Consider the following 21,363-nt stretch of genomic DNA (forward strand, 5'->3'; position numbering starts at 1 on the left):
TATCTATTTGGTGGTTATACCAATGTTGCTAGATTCATACTTGGTTCATGGTAGAATTTTTATCCATAGCCAATAGGAAACTCTATTTCAGACTATATAACCACATCATGCCTAAACATAGCCAATCCTCACCCTATTTATATTGTTCTATATCTCATTTCAAAATTATGTACTCCTATTTTTAGTGATGAGGAGATAATCAGACTGGATTATGTGCACTTGAGTAATGGGCCCTCAAACATGCTTAAATAGGAAACTAGGTTCATACCCCTTGATATGGTATCTCAAAACCCAATAGTTCTCAAAGCCAATTTAGATGCAAACAACTTTATAGAGCCTTCTTTCAAATTGTAAGACTCAGAGTTCAACCCCTTAACTATTTTTGTGACAAGATCCAAAGATCATTATCCCTTGAGTGTATACTCCCCTCCATTAAGTGGTAAAACAAGAATTTAGTACTTCAAGCATGGGTAGACCCTCAAGCTCCTATTCTCAATCATTTTGATGCAAACTACCAATGTTTCCAAACATACTCTTCCTCCAAAATTTGACCTTTACACTTTAGGCCTAAAAGAGACCTAATTCTAGGTAAACACCTTAAAATGGCCTTAACAATACAACTATTAGGATGTTCATTTTTACGGATTGATATTTGTACTAGAGATTGAAGTTTCATGCTATATTCAACTACAATCCTCTCACCTATGTGTTACACAATATGAGCTTCAAAAAGTAGTAAAATAAAGAGCTGTTGTTATTCTAGTTACCCTTAAAGGGTAATCTTTGTCTAGATTATGCTTTTCATAATTTTCTCTCTGATTCTTTCTTAATTTGTGTAGGAACCCATTTGATTCTCTCCCTCTAAAATCCTATCATTTAATATATAGACCTTTTATTTATCAACTACTTTAATGAAGATAACATTTCTTTTGGTATTGATACTAGCAATTAGCAATTTAGTATTTACAACTACAATAGTGTTTTGCCACTTTTCTTATATTTGTATATGGCATGTTACTATTGAAATGCTTTAGAATAATTTAGAGGGGGGTGAATTAGTTTTCCAAGGTCTAGATGTACAATTAAAACTTTTCACAACTTAGTGAATCTATATCCATAAATCTTCATCATGCATGGATCCATTACGTCATACAATCACTTAAACTTGTAGGTTATTGTCAAATCAACTTTGTAGAAATGTAAACATGAAACATAATAGATTCAATAACACATTTGACATAATGATTTAACATGGAAACTCAATTTGGAAAAAACCACTAGTACCATGCTACTCATTCTCACTCTTCTCAAGTGATGCCTTGTGAAAGGCCAACCCTATTAAAGGTTACAATGGACACTATTAAATGTGACCTAGTTAAAGGATTTCAATTACCCTATTAGGAATGAGCCTTTTTAGAGGAGTTTAGATCATTCACATGGAATGTCACCTAGTTAAAGGATTTACAAATGACTCTTAGGTCAACCTTAATCCAAAGGATTTACCCTATATTGATACAATGATTAAAAATTAATAGCTAGGCTTGATCTGATAACAACTTAAAACACACTTCAAGATTACAAATCTCTATTATAGCCTCTTCTCTTAGGTGACTAGATGAAGCAATACTCCAAAATCCTTTTCTTCCTTAGGTTCTCACACATGATAACCTTTTTTTCTAACTAGCCATCTCTATAAATAGAAATTTAAGATCTTTTTCCATTCATCCTCCATTGTCAATTTTAGTGTTAGGCTGGATTAGGTAGGATTCAATGAATCTACCCATCATTTCATTTTATTCCCTTTTAGAAACTTCTCCTTCAATATTCTTTGAATTTATCTCAAAATGGTTCACCATGAATTCTATGCCACCAACTCATCAATCTTATCTTCCACCTGTAGACACCTAAATTTGATTACACCGCTTTAGTAATCCTATTTAGTTATCTCTAACAGCATCATTAATTAAATTTTTATTTAATTAATCCTTTGCCATCCCTAGTTGATTAATCTAATTAATCATCTATAGTCCTAATTGATAAATCAAATAACCTATCATTTATCAATTAAATCCTTTTCTTCTATCTAATTCCAAAAATCCCCATTTATTAAATAAATCTATTTGATAAATAAAATCCTCAAATCCAAAAACCCCTAACTTATCCCTAACCCTCCATTTAGCCTAATCCACCCCATCCACCCATACTAACCAAGATTAGCCACTAACTCACCCACCCTCATTAATGCCATCCACTTGCACATCTCTAACATCCTTAATCTAATCCTAAACCCAAGCCTAATCCACCTCCTAATGTTGTCACATTCCTTAAACAAGTTTAAGACTTTCCTAATCCAAACCAAAGTCTCCCCTCAAAAATCCCAACCACCAAGTCATGAGTGCTCTTACAAACCATAAAAGACTCTTACAAGCCCACTCATGACTCTTACATCCATCTTCCACACTCTTCACTCTTCCACACTCATTCCTCTTACATCTCTCTTACATACTCAACCCCACTCATCATGCCTTTAACCAACCCTTTACCCTACCCTCTCACACTCATCCTCCTTGTGACAAGTGTCACCTTCCCATTAGTGCTAAACAAGCACAATCCATGTGCTCTCCTTTGAGTGCATCTTAGCCCTCTTTAAGCCTTCATCTCTCCTTCCATCTTATCCCTCCATCCCTCAAGCCCTTAGCTTATAAATTGAATCCCCTCTCAAGCCATTTCATCAACAATCTTTGGGCTAAAGTTACCATCCTATTTTGAGAACCAAAGTCATCAATCTTACCCTTATAATGCCAAATTGAGAGCTCACAAAGCTACCAATTTGCCATTACCCATCCACCATTAAAGAAACTTTGAGCATCTTGAGCATACATCCACATCAAAGGACACATCTACAAAATCAAGAAAAGCATGGAGTGTTTTCTCTTTTGAGGTTTGCATTTCTTGTTTTCTTTCTTTGTCTAAGCATATATGTGAATTTAGTTTTAGTTTGTGAATTTTTCTCTTATTGTTAATGTTCTTTGCATACTAAATCTTGTTCTACATTTTGGCACACCCGGTGGGACCCCACTATGGGTCATTCCTTAATCTTTTTCAATCCATATTTTTCTTTTACAAACTAACAATCTAATGGTTTATGTTGTTTGAGATGTTGCAAAGTGTGTTTTCTTATTTTTGCAGGTGGAAGGATACACTAGAGAAGAAGACGTACCTCTTAAAATTTGAAAATAATCAAGAAAACAAATTTTTTTTTGGAAAAAACCTGTGTCCGTTGGTTCACTTTGCGCAGTGTCATCTCCGCCTATCGTCTCTGCAATTTGGCATCTTCGCTTGTCATCTCTACAAAATGTCCTCTGTGAAAACTCAATCGTCTCTGCAAGCTCAATCATCATCTATGAAAGATAAACCGTCGTTTGCACCTGCACAACCGTCGTCTGCGCCTGCACAACCATCATCTGTGCGAGCTCAACCGTCGTCTCCGAAAGTCCAAACTTTCATCTGTGAATTTTGGCGTCTCCACCTGTCAAACTATCATTTTCGCCATCACAATCTGCCAACTGTCATCTTCGACGCCGCCAGCTAATTTCTTCATTAGACTGTCGTTTGCGCAGATCAGCGTCTGTGTAGATTAGGGTCTGTGCAGATTGGCATCTTTGCCTATTGTATTGTTTTCTAGGATTTGTTGCCTAGTTTTTGGTTGTCTTGTCCAAGTCATTGTCTTTGCATGCTTTCAAAACTCTAACAAATGAACCTGTATGTTTAAGAACACCAAAAATCACTATAAAAAAAAATAAAAATAAAAAAAATTGACTTTTAGTGGTTCCGTAGGAAATAGACCATTCTAAACATTTTTATGCATATTAAAAACAACAAAAAAAGTTAAATTTTTTTTTCTCATAGTTAAGCTTTCATTTTTGAAGATTTTGGGTAACTAACTAAATTGCCTTTTTGTCTCATTGCAGGTTGGAGCACATATGAAACCACTAACCATGTTTTTTGCAGATTCTTATGTTGCTAAAATATGAACTTGAATGTTTAACCATTTGTCTTTGAATGCATTTTGCTAAAAAATGAACTTGAATGGTTAAACACATTTTCCATTGAATGAATGTTGCTCAAAACACACTCTTGAATGCCATGGATTAAAATCAACTTTCCTTGGAATGCATGCTTAAAACAACAAATCCAATCTTGAATGCCAAGGATCAATTAACCATTGCAATATTAAACACTTCATTTGGTGCATTAAAAAGAACAAACAAATTTCTCTTTTGCATGCAATTTGGGCAAAGTTTGATTTTTGGACAATTAAGAAACTTTGTTAAGTTAAATGCAAATTTGCAAAAAATCAATTTGAGTAATTCCTTAGACTCACCTCTTTTCTAATCACCCGTCAATTCAACCATTGGTTGCAATCTCAGCGCCATTTATGGAGATGGGTCTACTTGAAAAAGGTGTTAAATGTTCCACAATCTAACTAACTCACTTGGTCTTTGAACGTTTCCTTTAACTTTATCAAAATTCTTAAATGACCAAAACTCTAGATTAAATCAATCACACTTCAAGTTTGGGCACTAAAATTGAACAACAACTGATGTGGAGAGCCTTCGGGTGTGCACTTGAAATCGAATCTCACACACTTTTGTTTTGGATTTAAAACAAACTCACACTCAATCTTGAATGCCTTAAAGATAATTAATTGATACTTGACGTGGAGGGCCTCCGGGCACGTGAGTTTGCTTTTGTTGACCCTAACTCTTCTTATTGTTTGCATTCTTTGATTGATTTACTGTTGTTGGCGCTTCAAGTTGGAATTGAACATTGTCTCTTAAACATGAGTTCTTGCAAAGTCTAGATTAGCACACATAAGAGTCAGTTGGTAAAAGACCATGCGTGTTTTTTAGCCCAAGGTCATCCAAGTCTTCTCTCCCCTTGTCATCTTTCGAGGCCATCTTGGGTGCATAAGATTAGGATCCAAAACCTTGTTTCTTTTTAGGAGGCCTGCTTGGAGATTTCATCACCCCTTAGACGACCTCAACTCCAGCGTTTCGGTGGAGTATAAGAATCGGGAGGTGAATCGACAGACACCTCTCTTGGGATCAAGAATTTTTCATTTGGGTTAAGCTTCAAGGAACTTTATACCCTTGAGAAGTGAAAGAGGAGAAGTGGGTTACCGCTCCTCTCGGCTGTCTAACATCTTTTTGGTCTAATCTATGAATTTGGGCCTCAAGTACCTTGTGTATATCGAGGACTCCCTAGCTAAACCAACTGTTAGCCTTGTAGAAAACCATTTAGGGTGTTAATGTGTTTGGAGTGACTGATTGAAACATTTGTAGAACATACACACTCCTCGGCGCAAGTATCACATTCTAAGAACCACAAACTTCTATCTGGGTGTTCCTATCTATTGCTTGATTTTATTTTACTTGTTGAATGAATATTTGCCAAACCTGGTCAATCCTAGCTTAGGGCACACTTAGAGTAGTCACTGCCTATTTTAGAAGTTGAACAAGTTGGAGCAAAACAACTGAGATCTCTCAAATCCAAGAAAATTCAAGAATTTATGTCGGAACAACCCAAACCCAAACAGAAGTTTCACAAGGTCAAAATCAAGCCATCTCTGGCATACCAAGAACTTTCAGCCAAGAGAAAAGAAATGACACCAAGCCCGTGAGTTGCCAAACTCCACAAAGCAGAGGACAAAGCTGTCGACAAAGCACTTCAAGAGGCCTGGTTAGAGCACACCATCAAATTTAGCCAACATCCAGGAGTCAATCCTGCTTATGCCTTACCCACTAGGCATGATTTCTATGATTAGACACTCTTGTTTCTCCACATCTTCTTGGATAAGCTTCACTTTAGAGTCATCTTTTTAGAAAAGCCATCCATCTTAGGTTATCCCCTTAAGAATTATTAGCTCATCCATCTCATTTAGAATCAAACCATCTAGCTAGCAATCCAAAAACATCTACACATCTAAGCTTTCAAAATTATTGTCACCTTGCCAAAAGTTGGCCATTCCTAAAATCTTTCAAAATCTACCAATCTCACCAAGGTTATCCCTTTGATAGAGCTTTGTCTAGGGTAATCCAGTTTTGTCACTTGTTATCCCTCATCACCTTGAGCTAAAGGTTGGGATCCACAAGTGGTCAATCTCATGTTCTTCCTAAAGGATCATCGATCTATCCTTAAGTTGACACAATCACCACCAAGCTTGCACATAGGAAAGCAGACCTTTCATGCTTTGGCAACATATCTTTGAAGTTAGAATCTCCAACACAATCATCCTTAGGTTTTGTCATATAGCTTTGCCTCAACCTAGGAAATCATTTGCATAGAGAAGCCTTCCCCCTTTTTGCATCCATCAGCATTTATTGCATCTCATCCCTAGGAGCATTTTTCATGCCACCTGTCACTCGCTTAGCCAAGAAGAAAGAAACAATGGAGCCCTATCATTTGGATCAAACAGCCTCACCCCCCTTGAGCATTCAACCATCCTTCAGCCCAGAGAAAGCTATGCCATCACCTACTGACATTGAAGCTTTCATGAACCAACCAAGAAATGCAGTATTGGTAAATGCCATTATAGACAAGAACAAAGAGACAATCATGGCTAATTTTCGAAGGGACAATGTAGGAACCTTTGACTTTGGAAGACCCCCTCTATTATCATATCCATCTCACCCATTTTTTGAGTAGCTGCCACCACCCATAGGCTCTTATGATCCAAATTATCCTCAATATATACCAAAAGAAGAGCCTCCAGCCAATCCATATGATCCAATAGACCCAAACATACCATCATCCACCCAAGTTGAAATCTCCATACCGTAAGCCAACCCAGCCACCACCACTCCATCCTTGGTTCATACCTCTCTGCTCCAAACCCCCTTTACCCAAAACACCTCACCATTCACCCCCTTCACTATTGCTATTGTTGCTCCCCAAACCAGCCTTCCCAATCCACCCATCTCCCAAATTAGTGCTAGCATCTTTGTCCAAACTCAACAATATACAACAGGGATGCCACCCATGGGGCCAAGTAATCAACCTTTCATCACCCCCAGCTTGTTCACCACAGCCCAAAGCACAATCCCATCATTTCCATTAGGTCTTGGGAGCTCAAAACCATCAGCCACAAATCCACAAGCTACTACCCTCACTCCACAAAGCTATCAAATCCCACAAGCTACTGCCAATCTTCTGCCAAGCTCGCAAGTGACCCCAGCTCTCAGCACCACTCTACCAAGCTTCCAAATCTAACCACAAAGCTATCCAACCCCATCAGTTCCATTCCCAAGCTTTCAATTCCCACCACCTCCAACACCAACTAATCCATTACCTCCTATTACCAACTACTTTTCAATGCCACTTCTAGGAGGTAATCCACCACCCCAGCCAACCACCAATTATTTGCAGATACCGTCCCAAATGGGGGCACAACCCACATATATTGGTCAAACCCCACAAGCCCCCCAATCCTTTCCCCAAGCCTCACAACCATCTTATACCTTACCTCCACAAAGCAATCCATTTATCCCACAGCCAGCTTATGTTCCTCAATCCCAACCTCAAATCCCATATCAACAACAAGCCTCACAGCACATGCAGCAATATGTGCCACCTCCCCCTCAGTAACCCATCATCCACCATGTAGCTACCCAAACAATGTACAATCCCTATTAGAAAATCCCTCACAGCCATCCATATTCAGTGGCCCCATCTAGTGCATACCTACCTCAAGGAACTCCTACATTGGGGGCACCCCAGCCATCACCTATCAATTCAGAATGGGAGCAAATGAAGACAGCTCTGAAAGCCATCCAAGAAGGGAATGATCCAAAGACATTCAAGTTTGAGAATGTGTGTCCTTACCCATTTGACAGAGCCATTACCATGACACCATTTCCCAAACACTTTGAGGTACCCAAATTTGGCAAATTTAGAGGAAAAGGAGACCCTGTCACACATATCAAAGAATTTTATATGCACTGCCAAGACGTGGCATACAATGATGTCTTCCTCTTGCACCCTTTTCCCAAAAGCTTGGCTGGACCAGCTCTTGAATGGTTTTATAGAATCCTCTATGGCACAATTAAAAACTTTGCTGAATTATCTGAGGCATTTGTAGCCCAATATGCCCATCTTGTTGAAACAGAGCTATCAATAGTTGATCTTGTCCACACCAAGAAAAAAGGTGGAGAAAGCCTTGCCGAATACCTACAAAGATGGAAAACCCTTACCAGTCGCATATCCTACACCTTGCCAGAATGCCATGTGGTGAAAATGTTTATTGATAATGCACATCCTAGCTTGGCTCACCACATGACCATGAACTGTTTGCAAACCTATAAGGATATCAAAGAGAAAGGAATGATCCTTGAGCAAGGACTCATCAAAGATGGTGTGGTCAAGATTTACAAAGAGGCCAACCAAAATCAATCACATTCCAATGACAAGTCTAGGTATTGGAACAAAAACAAGCATGTTGCAACAGATGGGGTTACTAACACCAGACATGTGAATATTGTTGGTCCTTCTCAAAACCAGTCTAACCCACCATATCAACCAAACAACCAAAAAGCTATCAATTACCAACAATGGAATAACCAAAGCTATCAAAACCACAATACAAGACCCAAATTTCAAGGGTCTAACAACCAAGCTAATGCCATCAATGTAGCTGCAGGGAAAAAACCCAGATTCCAACCTACACCTAGAAACTATACATCCCTTGGTGAGCCATTGGATGTCATTTTTGAGAAATTGGCTAAGGAAAACCTCATCAAATTTCCTCCTACCTAGAAAATTGATCCAAGCCAATCCAAAGCTGCATGGTACAAGGACAATGAGTATTGCAAGTTCCATAGGGTAAACGGTCACACCACCCTCAGATGCATGAAACTGAAAGATTATGTACAGGACCTCATTGATCGGAAAGAAATCATTGTTGGTGCCCAAATCTCTCCCAATGCAGGCTTACAGATTTATCAAAATTCTTTTCCTCCACACAACAACCAAAATCTTGGAAAAGCACCTATCCAAAACAACACCAAGCCAAACCAACAACATGGGAAGAACAATGACCACACTTCATCCTATATAGACTATGGTAGCCTTATAGGTTATATATCTAAGAAAGAGCCTTTTGTCAATGTTATCAATATCCGAGGACCAAACAATGAGTGTGCAGTTACCACTCGAAGAGCATGATTTAACATCGCAGGCCCACCAGTTTCATCAGCACCATCAGCTCCATCAAAAAGCTAGTACAATATCTTGGAACACCTTGGGAACATGCCAGCCCAAATCTCCATTTTAGACCTTCTTCAAACTAGTCCTACATACAAAGACATCCTTGACAGTGCTCTCATAGAATCCTGTGTCCCTTCTGATATCAATGCTACTAATTTTCATAATCTTGTTGGATACAATTCATCCTCATGTGCCCTATCTTTCAAACCCACCAACATACCCGCAGTCAAGCCAGATCACACCCTTTCACTTCACATAGCCATCATGGTATCCAATTTTTTTGTGAAAAGAATAATGATAGATAATGGATCAGCCTTGAATATTTGCACCCTAAAATTCATAAAACAAGCTGGGTATACCGAGGTAGATATGATCATTGAAGTTATCACCATCAAAGCTTATGAAAACTTGGAAAGAACCATAGAAGGAACTATTTTGCTACCAATCAAGGTTGGGCCGGTCATCCAAGAGACAGTTTGTCATGTTGTTGATCTAAACCTACCATTTAACATCCTCCTTGGTCACCCATGGATTCATGCTATGAAGGCCATTCCATCCACCTACCATCAGTGCATCAAATTTCCGCATCAAGGCACTGAGGTGACCATCCATGCCGATCCAGAACCCTTTGCTTACTGCAATATAATTGAAGCTTCATATACAAACCATTGCCTTGGAATAGACATCGGCACAGCCATTGCCAACTCATCCCACACTTGTAATGATGCAGAAACCATCCTTGCCTCCACCCTATCTACCATAAAGATCAACAATAAAGGCTATGGAGAATATAGTCTGTCAGATGCATTTGCTCTCAGAGCAATCCCACTTGATCCACATACCCATGGACGGCCGACATATCACAAAGCTAAGGAGATTCCACCTCCTCGATACAAACAGTTTGGCCCAATAACCTTTGTATCCTCAAAAACCCCTCTTCATGAGGAGCTCCCTCCAGATATCAACAATTGGTTACATAAGGATGCAGCTCCAAGAAATCAAGCATGCCTTGATCACTTTAGCCAGAAGTATCCCCAAGAACATAAGCTCATCACTAAAAAATGGAACTATCAAGGTGGTGGACTAGGACTAGAAGAAAGGGGCATGCAATGTCCCATCGAAGCACATAAATGGGAAACAAAGTTAGGTCTTGGCTTTTGCATACCCACAACTGTGAGCGCCAACGAGAATGGTCACACTTTTTTGAACATCCACCGCGACCTTGTCGAAATTGAAGACATTCTTTAGGAAGTTGAAAAGAGAGCCTACGATGATATCCCAGACCAAATCTTCCTGGGAGGCTCTATTCTCTGAGAACTATCCATCCATCTCATTGACCTACCACTCGCTCATCCACAACTCATAGATTGGGACCAACCAAGCGTCATACACATTGATGAGTTTGCATCAGAGGAAGCACTTCTAAGATTCATGTGAGCTGAAACACCTCACAAGTAGACAAAGCCAGATTCTGCCTATATCTATAACTTAGATCCCAAGGGGTATTTTGGAGAAAATCCCCAACCTAGTTCTGATACACCCAAAACTGGAACTAAGGTAAATCTAAGACTAGCTAAGGTAGTGAAGAGAACCCCTCAGCAAGAAAATCCAGAGCCACAAGTAGAACATGGGGATTTAGTATTACCTCCTCAAGATAATTGACCAGAGGTGTCATCTATTCTAATAGAGGATGCTAGAGAAGTCAACATTAGTTCTTTAGAGATCCCTAGACTTGTTCAAATTGTTGCATCCCTATCACAAGACCAAGCTGACCTCCTCTTTGAGGTCTTAAGCGAGAATATTGGCCAATTTGCATGGTCATATCAAGACATGCTGGGATTGGATCCAAAACTTGTAGTTCACCATCTTGCAGTCGACCCAAAGGTCAAGTCCGTCAGACAAAAGCTTAGAAAAATGCACCCCAAGGTGGCATTACTAGTCAAAGCTGAATTAGAAAGAATGTTTGCTATTAAGGTTATCTGACATATCGACTACTCAAAGTGGATCTCCAACATGGTCCCTATCACTAAGCCTTCCGGTGACATCAGAATCTGCACTGATTTCAGAGATCTTAACAAAGCTTGTCCAAAGGATGATTTTCCCTTACCCAACATAGATATGATTGTAGATCTTACAGATGGACATGAAATTCTGTCCCTTATGGATGGATTTTTTGGGTATAATCAGATCAAGATTGCAGAAGAGGATCAACATAAGATAGCATTCACTACCCCCTGGGGAACCTTTTGCTACACCATGATGCCTTTTGGCCTAAAGAATGTTGGGGCTACCTATCAAAGAGCAATGACAACCATTTTCCATGATCTTATCCATAGCATTTTGGAAGATTATGTGGATGATATCCTAGTCAAATCACACACCTTCATGGATCATCTCGCTGACTTGGAGAAGTCTTTGATAGGTTAGCCCAATATCATCTCATTCTAAATCCCAAGAAGTGTGTCTTTGGGGTCACATCTAGCAAGCTTCTAGGCTTCATAGTCTCTAAACAAGGTATAGAGATCGACCCCAAGAAGGTCAAGGCTATCTTAGACATGCCTCCTCCCCAGACACTGCGACAGCTTCGCTCTCTTCAAGGAAAGCTCCAATCTGTTTGGTGCTTCATCTCCCAGCTTGCAAATAAGTGTACACCATTTTCACATTTACTAAAGAAGGATGAGAACTTCAAGTGGGATCCTTTATGTCAGCACAACTTCGATCACCTCAAACAATATCTCACCAATCCCCCTATCTTGGTTCCACCAGTTCTGGGTCGTCCCTTGATCTTATACATATTAGCAACACCTACTGCTCTAGGGGCACTTCTAGCACAGCTTGATGACTATGACAGAGAAAGAGCCATCTACTATATCAGTAGAACCCTAGTTGGTTATGAACTCAATTATACTCCTATGGAAAAAGCTTGTTTGGCAGTTGTTTTCTCAACTCAAAAGCTTCACCACTACATGCTAAGTCATACCATCCAACTAGTCTCCAAAATTGATCCTCTCAAGTATATGCTCTCTAGAACAGCACTTATAGGATGGCTAGCAAAATGGGTTATGCTACTAAGTGAATTTGACATCTAGTATGTGGATAGAAAGGCAATCAAAGGGCAAGCTATAGTAGATCACCTAGCTGATGCACCTCTAATAGATGCATGTCCTTTGATCACAGAATTTCCAGATGAGCATATTTGTCTAATTGAAGAACAACCCCCATGGAAACTTTATTTTGATGGCTCATACACCTCTCATGGATCAGGGGTAGGAATATTGTTGGTTACACCTTAAGGAGATTACATTCCAAAAGCCTTCAAGCTACAATTCCCTAGCACCAACAATATAGCAGAATATGAAGCTCTTGTAGTAGGATTAAAGATAGTTGTAGAATGGAATATCACTAAGTTACAAGTATTTGGTGATTCTCAACTCATCATCAAGCAAGTCCTAAATTAATATCAAACCAAAGATGAAAAGCTATTATCCTACAAAGAGCTAGTTGATCAACTGACCCAGCATTTTATAAAGCTTCAGTTTACACAAGTGCCATGAATACAAAATAAGGCAACAGATGCCATGGCCACTATCGACTCACTCTTGGAAATTCCCCAAGAAGCTACATAGTATGAGTGTTTAGTTGAGCTACTCCTCACACCTGCCTATGTGAATGAGGATTCAAATCGTGTTTGTATCTTGGTTGGTCCCCAATCCCCTTGGTACCATGAAATTCATGCTTACCTTAACGATGGTATCATATCCCCTCACCTCACATGTACCCAATGCCAGAACCTCATCCAAAAATCATCTCGCTATGTTATCATAGCCAATACCCTATATTGTCGGGGTTATCATGATACTCTCTCTCGATGTTTAGATGAAAACGAGGCCGCAATGGCATTAAAAGTAGTACACTCCAAACTTTGCGGTGCCCACATGAGTGCTATTGTCCTAGCACAACAAATCCTTAGAACAAGCTACCATTGGCCTACCATTGAAGAAGACTCCTGTTACTTTGTCAAAAAGTGTCTCCCATGTCAGCAACATGCAAATCTTGTGCACGCTCCAGCACAAGATCTACAGCCTATTGCACCACCTTGGCCTTTCGCTTGTTGGGGCCTTGATCTAGTTGGAACTATCACACCCCTCTCATTTGATGGACATAAATGGATAATAACAGCTACAAACTATTTCACTAAGTGGGTGGAAGTAGTCCCCCTAGTCTCAGCTACAAGAGTTCAGGTCTCCAAGTTCATCTTGTACCACATTGTTTGCCACTTTGGCATCCCATCCACCATCTTCACTAACCACGGAGGTAACTTTGAAAATCTCAACATCGAAGAATTATGCACTTCCCTTCGCATCCATCAGTGCTTTTCTAGCCCATATTTCCCACAAGGTAACAGCTAGGCAGAGGCAACTAACAAAACCCTCCTCAAAATCCTAAAGAAAGTTGTCAATGATTCCGGCCGCGATTGGCACCTACAAATAAATCTGGCTCTATGGGCCTATCAAACTTCCTTTCGTACATCCACAGGCACAAATCCATACTCCCTAGTCTATGGTGCCAAAGCGGTATTACCTATAGAAGTTGAACTTCCCTCACTATGCATATCTTTGCGAGGGCAAATATCAAATGAAGAATACAGAGTAGCTCGACTCACCCAGCTAGATCTCTTAGATGAGAAGCAACAAAAAGCCTATGATCATCTTACAGACTATCAAACTCATCTCAAAAGGAATTTCAACAAGAAGGTGCTTCCATGACACTTTCAGCTAGGTGACATGGTCCTCAAAGAAAACATGAAAGTCCAAGCAGAGCGAGAAAAGAAAGGCAAGTTTGAACCTACATGGCTTGGTCCTTATGTTGTCACTGCTTCCTTTGGCTCCGAAGCCTATCAGCTATCTACACCGAAAGGAGAACTCTTGAATGATCCTACTAACATCATTCATCTCAAGAAGTTCTATGCTTGAAAATCCTTGGTATACCCAGCTTTTGAAAAATACAAAAAAAATAGTAAAGAGAAATAAGCGTCCAATGGTGAAAACTTGGCAATTCAGGCGCCTTGGATAGGTACTTTGGTGAAAACCTAGTAATTCAGGCACCTTGTGTACTAAGACTCATCCATTATCTATCACTATCCTATCCCGCATCCATCCATTCACCATCCCATAAAATACCTACTTGTTCCCTTGGTGTTCCAACCAAATATCCAAAATCTGATGAAGCTTGTCAATACCTCCTGTACAGCTTGTAAAATCTTGTAGCTCAGCTTGTAAAAACTTGTACCAAAGCTTGTATTATAACTTGTAAATCTTGTACCATACCTTGTATATCTGAATTTTGTCCAAAGCTTGTACCATATTCCAGCTTGTAAATAATCTTGTATCCTAGCTTGTATCCTATCACGTGCGCACACAAAACCCCATTTTCACTTAAGCTTTTCACAAACCATCTACCTATCCACCTATCAACTATTATAGACATCCCATTCTTCACAAACATTTCCAGCTCACAAAAAACAAAACATGAACAAACTTGTACATTTGTAACATATCTTGGTCTGTCAGCTTGTACATCCTCTTTAGCTTAGTACCATTGTATCTATCCGGCTTTCGTGTTAGTTCATCCTTGGTCAACATCTTGCACACATCGCACACCTTGGTTAGCTATTTCAATGCATCCTTTAGCTAGATTTCCTATCACCAAAGTGTTATCCTTCTTAGTTCAGCTTTTTAGATGCATCACTCATCCAAATCCACCAGCTTAGGTGCTCTTCAATAGGTCCTTACAGGATATAGCTTTCCTCATGTCTGATCTTGGTCCGTTAGTACCTCGTCCTACCCATCTCATTGGCAAATGGTTCTCTTTTAGATTTTTGCTTTCTTTTGATTTGGGATCTTCCCTTTTGGGTCTTGAAATATTTTTTCCAAGCAATCTCCTTGTTCCCTCCTCAAGGTTGCCATGATCTTCCATATCATGGTATGCTGCGAATGGGGCAATCAGAGTGTAGGGTCTTGATCAAGTCTTTCATTTTGTTTTTCTTTTCTTCTTGTGGGTTACCCAATGTCCTTTCCATGCTGCTTCCTCTGGGATTCATGTGTGATACTGGGGCAATCCTTGCGTGTTTTTTTTGAGTCAGTTTGTCAGTCCTTTGGATGATTGGTGAAAAGGCCTTGATGTTCTTGGTAACCTTGGCAATTAACCAATAGTCCTATAACAAATCTAGTGCTCAACTACATGGTGGTACTTCTCTTTGAAGTATCCCCCTGCTCAAAAAGCTTCAATGGATTCCCTTCATCTCCATTATCCCCCATCCATATCCTGCATCTGTCGCTCCTACCCCAGCTTATGCATCAGTATCTTTTTGAATCACTCCTCATGCTTAGCTTTAGAGATCCACAATCCTAGTCTTAGGGATCCACCAATCAAATCAATCCACCAAGCCTCATCTTTCAAGATCCACAATCCTAGTCCTAGGGATCTCCAAAACCCATCTTCCGCCAATCTGACTCTTTGAAATCCTGTTGCATCAGCTTTATCATTCTATCATCCATCTCCCTACCACGGATTCCTTTTATAGCGTGCCGCTCCTCCATCCTCCCCCCCCAATCTTGGAAAGTCTTAAGCTTGCTTTACTTTTGTGCCTCTGATTTCCCTTTATCATTCTCCCGTAGTGAGAGTTTGAGCTAATTCAGCCCCTTCTCTTCACCAAGCTGCGTCTTAGCTTGTCTCAATTTCTTGTACTTTTCAAGAAGTCATCGGGCCTCATTTCTCTCCCCGCCACCTTCTTGAGGGGGCATCATCTAAGTCTAGTCTCTCCTCTTCTTATCTGAGACTGGGGCAACCTCGTTGCTAAAACATCTTCCTCGTGTCGTCTTCATTCGAACTTCTTTGAAATAATTTTGTCTCAACACTATGTCAAAGAGGGGCAAAATGTAGATACCTAAATTTGATTACACCACTTTAGTAATCCTATTTAGTTATCTCTAACGGCATCATTAATTAAATTTTTATTTAATTAATCCTTTGCCATTCCTAGTTGATTAATTTAATTAATCATCTATAGTCCTAATTGACAAATCAAATAACCTATCATTTATCAATTAAATCCTATTCTTCTATCTAATTCCAAAAATCCCCATTTATTAAATAAATCTATTCGATAAATAAAATCCTCAAATCCAAAAACCCCTAACTTATCCCTAACCCTCCATTTAGCCTAATCCACCCCATCCACCCATACTAACCAAGCTTAGCCACTAACTCACCCACCCTCATTAATGTCATCCACTTGCACATCTCTAACATCCCTAATCAAATCCTAAACCCAAGCCTAATCCACCCCCTAATGTTGTCACATTCCTTAAACAAGTTTAAGACTTTTCTAATCCAAACCAAAGTCTCCCCTCAAAAATCCCAACCACCAAGTCATGAGTGCTCTTACAAACCATAAAAGACTCTTACAAGCCCACTCATGACTCTTACATCCATCTTCCACACTCTTCACTCTTCCACACTCATTCCTCTTACATCTCTCTTACATACTCAACCCCACTCATCATGCCTTTAACCAACCCTTTACCCTACCCTCTCACACTCATCCTCCTTGTGAAAAGTGTCACCTTCCCATTAGTTCTAAACAAGCACAATCCATGTGCTCCCCTTTGAGTACATCTTAGCCCTCCTTAAGCCTTCATCTCTCCTTGCATCTTAGCCCTCCATCCCTCAAGCCCTTAGCCTATAAATTGAATCCCCTCCCAAGCCATTTCATCAACAATCTTTGAGCTAAAGTTACCATGCTATTTTGAGAACCAAAGTCATCAATCTTACCCTTATAATGCTAAATTGAGAGCTCACAAAGCTACCAATTTGCAATTACCCATCCACCATTGAAGAAACTTTGAGCATCTTGAGCATACATCCACATCAAAGGACGCATCTACAAAATCAAGAAAAGCATGGAGTGTTTTCTCTTTTGAGTTTTGCATTTCTTGTTTGCTTTCTTTGTCTAAGAATATATGTGAATTTAATTTTAGTTTGTGAATGTTTCTCTTATTGTTAATGTTCTTTGCATACTAAATCTTGTTCTACACCACCTAGTTCACACAATCGAAGAAATCAAACTTTTCAGCTTAGATTCATCAAATTCATGATCTTTCTCATAATGCTGACACACAAAATTAACTTGCTTCTGATGCTTGACACATATTGTGTTGCTCAACATCTACTATCAAAATATTTGGCATGAACTAAAGTTTACTGGTGCTTGATGTCAACTAAATTTTACTTAACTTACACTGTATCACTCAGCTTACACTAAAATTGACATTTCTTAGATCCAAATGATTTTCTACTTGGCTTACATTAACTTTTCTCAGTACCTATTGTGCAGATTGTTAAGCTTGGTAGACATACTTTATTTAACTCGTTCTTCTAAACTTAATTAGTGTATCGATTCTTTGCAACATTAAGTAGATTATCAATGCACTATAATATCACTATCTTAACTGATCCTTGTACTCCTTTTCCATATCATAACTCAATCTTTCCTCTAGGTTCTATTGTTACCTCATTTGATCAAATTCTCTTCATCAATCAAACAAATAATAGTATAAAAATCATCTAAGAAATTTCCTTACAAGAAAATAGAGGTTTGACATCAGTGAGAAAAAAATGATTGAAACACATTTTCCTAATTATATCAATCTATTTTCAATAATCTCCCTCCTTGGCATTAATGGAAAACCAGACTATCCAAACTTAATAAGTTCAACCAATGAAATACCAAAAATAAAATATTTCCTTGTATTCAAATCTCTCCCTTTATCAATGACTTTTATCTTCTAAATAGGTTACAAACTTATGTTTTGATCAATAGACAATCAATAAATTCATCCTTATGACTCCCTCTAGATCACTTATTATATCTCCTTTGACATTAACTCCCTATTACTAGGCATTCCATGTTTCTTTTGTTTTTTCATCCATCTCCCTCTTTGACAACAATGTCTTCCTCGATAGGTTTCTTCTATGTTTTCTTTCATCTCCCTCTTTGACAATAATATCTCCCTCAATAGTCAAGATTTCTTACTCTAAATAATTTCTCCCTCTTTGATAAAAATGGCATAGACTTTTCATCTTAATATGTAGATATGAACATTTTTTTAGCTTTTCCCTTGGTCCCCTAGCTTGTGACTGATTTGTAACTCCAACTTTTTTATTACATTAGGCAACTCCTAAAGTAAGATCCATTGCATAATTATATAACATATGCCAATAAACTTGCTTGATACATGGCACTTCTCATGCTCCTTAGATAGCCTTTGATAGGGGTATCGCCCCTATTTTACCTCTTAAATACTCATGAGAATCCTTTGGTAATTTTTTTGTCAATATATCATCTATTTTCTCTTTTGTGTTAAAATATTCCATCTTCACCTGTTTATTTTGAAATAGTTCTCTCAACTAATGATACTTGATTGCAATGTGCTTTGTCTTTGTATGCATCACATGATCCTTAATATAATTATAGAACTTGTATTATCACAATAAAGTATCATAGGTTTAGTGATTTCCTTCATAATTTTGATTAGTTGTTTGATCCTTACAATGTTTGTACAATTTGTTGTAGCAACAACATATTCAGCTTAAGCAGTAGATTGAGAGTTGCAGTTTTGTTTCTTGCTAGTCTATGTAACCAACCTTTTGCCTAAGAAAAATGCTCCTCCTATTGATCTCAGATTGGTTTTGACAATCAAGTGTCAACACATTTCATCACTTACTCAATTCATGCCGATACAAAATATAAATATAGACTATGTTGAGTTGCAATGAGTGCCGAGTCACTCATATGTTGAGTCACTCAAGTGTCAAGAAGATAGACCATGTCAAGTAAGCTGAGTAGTTTAGGTGCCAATCTAGAAATAGAATTATAGTATGTGCCAAGCATCAGTAACCTAAAGTTCCAAGTAACACAAATTGGACATAGTTGTTTGTGACGACACATACAACTATGTAAACCATTTTTATGCTTACTTATGGATATATCTCAATCTTTTAAAGATAAGGACAAATCTATTTAAATTCCCTATGCAATTACATGTAGCCAATTAGAAAAATAGGAAGAGTTAAGCAGCAATATGAATGAATCTCATCCATAGATTCTTACCCAACCCTAAGCTACAAAAGTCTTTATAAGGAAGATGAAGCCCCAAACATTTAGTATTGAGAGAGTAGTAATAGAAGGAAGATATCAAGGAGCAAATGACTGAATTTTTTAGAGAGCATTCAAGGTGACTTAGTATTATGAAAGAATTACGAAATTAGTTAAGTATAGAATAGAGGATCTGTTGGAAATATTCAAGATATAACAAGTTACTGAGAGGGGAGGGGTGAATCAGTAACAATACAACTTTTAAGTTAATTCAGTACAAACTGGAAAATCATTCATTCACCTAATCTGATGCATGCAAGAGATAAATAAATATTCATAACACATATGCACAGAGATTTGGTGACCCAGAAACCTTCCAAAATAGAAAGTAAAACTAGGGTGGGGATGAAACCCACAAAGCTTCTTTTCTGCAGTAGGAAGTTAGCCAGTTAAGGCATATAATGATCACTTCTGGTGATCTGCCCTGTTAGGAGAAAAGAGGATTGCTAGATGCACCTTGTTAAAGGATTTAAAACATACATTTCAAGTATGCACTCTGTTAGGAGATTTATACAAAGACTGTTAAGTCTACCTTGTTAGAGGATTTTAGATGATTCACCTGTTAGGATGAACGAATCAGATTTACATATACCTTGATTAGATCTTTTGCAATAATCACCTCTTGTGATTGATGAAATCTTTACAACACCTTGTAAACCTTGCTAATATACTGCTCTGTTGCTGAATTTGCATCTGTCTCTTGTATCACAATATGTATACATTCATACACATCACTTTTTCATTACAACAATTACAACTCTGTATTATATACCATTTCAGTAATTATAGATGAGGGTAGGCTGAACACAACTAAACAAAATATAACTGAGTTAGCCAAATATTAAAATAAACTCGAGTTCTTCAGATAGACTTGATGTCCTTCTGATACACGACATCCACTACTTTACATGGCATCATCATGCACTCGGTAGAGGTAGGGGCTTGGTTCATACTAGTCATACAACGTTGCCTGGAACTTGGTAACCATTGGTGACTCGGTAGATATAGTGTCACTCGGTAAAAACTAATTTCTTTGTTAACCAAATGAGCTTGGTTAACACTGAGTTCTTCTTCACTCAGTCAATATTGAGTCCATCTTTACTTGGTTAACACTAAGTACATCTTCACTCGATTAACACTGCGTCCATCTTTACTCGGTTAACAATGCTTCTATCTTTACTCGGTTAACACTCCACTCGGTTAACACTAAGTGAAACTTTACTCGGTTTGAACTGTGTCTTTTATGCTCGGTTTGAACTGTGTCTTCGATGCTCGGTTTAAATTGTGTCTTCGACGCTCGGTTTGAATTGTGTAATGAGTGTTGTCACTAATGGAAAATACCTTTATGCCAACAATCTCCCCCTTTGGCATTAGTGACAAAAACAATTATGAATCAAAGTTTATGTGCAAAATAAAAATGATATACAGTTCAAAATTGATCTTTTTGCAAATCTTGCAACATATATCCTTTTATTTACATATATCTCCCCCATACAATATGTACAGTTAGCTCTTGAAGTCTATCTCCCCCTTTTTGACAATAATGCCAAACAGTATATATTTACACAAAGATTCCAAAATGAGAGAGAAATTTTGAATGTACCTTGAGAATAAGAGCCAAAGTCTTATCCCAATTTTCTTTCAAAATTTTTCTGGTGGAGAGTGCAATTTGAACTTTTGCAGAGTGTTCAATCATGTGATCTGCAATAGAGAAGTTGTTGTCATGGATCAATGTTTTAGAGTGAGTAATATGCTTCTGCATTGTGTCCATGACAGGAAGGATCATATTCTGGATGTCAATCAGAGTAGACCTGATCCTTGCTTCCTCTCTCAGCAATTCTACCTATTTCTCTGATAAAAACCTTATTCTCAGATGATGGGAT

General features: G+C 38.5%; 1 pseudogene; it reads left to right on the forward strand.

Moving 5' to 3' along the window:
* The window catches only part of LOC149553724 (solute carrier family 40 member 2, chloroplastic-like), a 195,320-nt pseudogene extending 191,728 nt beyond the window's left edge, over positions 1 to 3,592 (forward strand).
* Positions 3,593 to 21,363: the final 17,771 nt, after the last annotated feature.

The sequence above is a fragment of the Cupressus sempervirens genome, chromosome 6, assembly GCF_028749045.1.
Source record: "Cupressus sempervirens isolate cs-2001-9-10 chromosome 6, ASM2874904v1, whole genome shotgun sequence".
Lineage (NCBI taxonomy): Eukaryota > Viridiplantae > Streptophyta > Pinopsida > Cupressales > Cupressaceae > Cupressus > Cupressus sempervirens.